Here is a 2,500-nt window from a genome sequence, read left to right on the forward strand (position 1 = left end):
TCTTGGTGGTAGTAGCAAATACTCCAGCGAGGCCCTGGAGGGCTGACGCGGAGAAGGGTTTCGTGTGAACAGCCGTTGCACACGAGTCAGTCGATCCTAAGCCCTAGGAGAAATCCGATGTTGATGGGGGCCGTCATAGCATGATGCACTTTGTGCTGGCCCCCGTTGGGCGAAAGGGAATCCGGTTCCTATTCCGGAACCCGGCAGCGGAACCGATACAAGTCGGGCCCCTCTTTTAGAGATGCTCGTCGGGGTAACCCAAAAGGACCCGGAGACGCCGTCGGGAGATCGGGGAAGAGTTTTCTTTTCTGCATGAGCGTTCGAGTTCCCTGGAATCCTCTAGCAGGGAGATAGGGTTTGGAACGCGAAGAGCACCGCAGTTGCGGCGGTGTCCCGATCTTCCCCTCGGACCTTGAAAATCCGGGAGAGGGCCACGTGGAGGTGTCGCGCCGGTTCGTACCCATATCCGCAGCAGGTCTCCAAGGTGAAGAGCCTCTAGTCGATAGAATAATGTAGGTAAGGGAAGTCGGCAAATTGGATCCGTAACTTCGGGATAAGGATTGGCTCTGAGGATCGGGGCGTGTCGGGCTTGGTCGGGAAGTGGGTCAGCGCTAACGTGCCGGGCCTGGGCGAGGTGAGTGCCGTAGGGGTGCCGGTAAGTGCGGGCGTTTAGCGCGGGCGTGGTCTGCTCTCGCCGTTGGTCGGCCTCGTGCTGGCCGGCGGTGCAGGATGCGCGCGCCTGCGCGGCGTTCGCGCCCCGGTGCTTCAACCTGCGTGCAGGATCCGAGCTCGGTCCCGTGCCTTGGCCTCCCACGGATCTTCCTTGCTGCGAGGCCGCGTCCGCCTTAGCGTGCTCCTCCGGGGGCGCGCGGGTGCGCGGATTCTCTTCGGCCGCCATTCAACGATCAACTCAGAACTGGCACGGACTGGGGGAATCCGACTGTCTAATTAAAACAAAGCATTGCGATGGCCCTAGCGGGTGTTGACGCAATGTGATTTCTGCCCAGTGCTCTGAATGTCAACGTGAAGAAATTCAAGCAAGCGCGGGTAAACGGCGGGAGTAACTATGACTCTCTTAAGGTGGCCAAGTGGCGGCGGTGTGGCTGCATCCGGACTTGGCTTTTCGAAGTGCGGTCTTGATGTAGTCGTGCTGCTGCTGCGAGGTGCCTTCCTTGGGTTATGGTTACAGGGAGAGTGATGCGCAATACATGGGCCTAGCCCTCTTAGCCTCTCCTCTCCTGCGGTCTTCTCCCCTTCTCGTGGGCCCGCTGATTTTCGCAGAGTGGAAGACCGCACCAGGGGCTTGGGGGGGTTACCAGCCCCCCCTCGCACTATCCCTTTTTTTAGTTGGGGGCAGTATTCAGAGAAAAAGTGGTGGCCCTTCCGCTGAAGGTGCCACCCCAACTCCCCCAGCACCTAGCCGGCCAACCGGCCGTGCCGAAAATCTTGTAACTTTTGCAGCTGTATACGCCTGTAGTGAGTGCCACCGCAGCTTTACCACCAAGAACGGTCTCGGGGTCCATCGCCGCCGCCAACACCTTGCGGCAGCCAACGCGGAGATCGTCACGGAGAGGCATCGCGCGAGGTGGACGGAGGAAGAAGTCCTGTCGCTCGCCAAGGCGGAGGCCGAACTGTTCCTCGAGAGGGACGCCCGGTTCTTCTTTGTAAATCAAGAGCTCATCAGGATGTTCCCCGACCGAACGCTTGAGGCAATCAAGTGCCGACGGCGGCAAGCTGCCCACAAGCAGCTTGTCCGCCAATTCATGGAGGCGCTTGAGATCGGTCGGGGGGAAGAGCCGGCGTCCCGCCGGGGAGCAGCGAGCCCGCTGCCAGACGCGGGCGAGGCCGCTGCGCCGCCCGTCGACGCAGCCGAGGACTTCGCGGCCGACACCACCGGGCCGCCGCCGGAGGGGCCGACTGACGCCGCCATCTGGGAGCATCTGGCGGGGCTACCCGCTTCCGCCCAGCGTTTCTCTGCCCTGGATCGTGTCATAGGTCTGGGGCGGGGCACGCCGCCCGATGTCATCCTGGGCATGCTCCCGGATGCCCTTGCGTCGGTCGGGTCCAGAGGGGAGAGATCGATCACCAGGACACAGCGGCCGCGCCAACCATCGAAGCGGCCGCCTGCCGCGCCGCCGACGCAGAAGCGCAAGCGGCGCCGCTGGGAGTACGCGAGAACGCAGGATGCCTTCCGACGGTCGCGTGCACGTTGCGTGCGCGGCCTCTTGGATGGCACCCTGCTCCAGCCGCCACCTGCCATCCCTGGTCTGTTGGACTTCTGGGCGGACCTCTTCACAAAGAAGCCCGTCTCCACCGCGGGCTTCATTCGTGACCGCCTCCTCCCGCACTCGGAGCCTGTCGCTCTTGAGTGCCTATGGGGGCCGGTCACACATGAGGAGGTCGCCGCCGCGTTGCCGCCCAGGGGATCAGCGGCCGGGCCGGACGGCCTTACCCCAGCGGAGTTGCGGCGCCTGCCGCACGAAGTCCTGGTGAAAGTGAT

At 63.1% G+C, this 2,500-nt stretch overlaps 1 pseudogene; it reads left to right on the top strand.

Moving 5' to 3' along the window:
• The window catches only part of LOC126475624 (large subunit ribosomal RNA), a 7,960-nt pseudogene that overhangs the window by 1,804 nt on the left and 3,656 nt on the right, over window positions 1-2,500 (top strand).

The sequence above is a fragment of the Schistocerca serialis genome, chromosome 4 (assembly GCF_023864345.2).
Source record: "Schistocerca serialis cubense isolate TAMUIC-IGC-003099 chromosome 4, iqSchSeri2.2, whole genome shotgun sequence".
In the NCBI taxonomy this organism is placed as follows: domain Eukaryota; kingdom Metazoa; phylum Arthropoda; class Insecta; order Orthoptera; family Acrididae; genus Schistocerca; species Schistocerca serialis.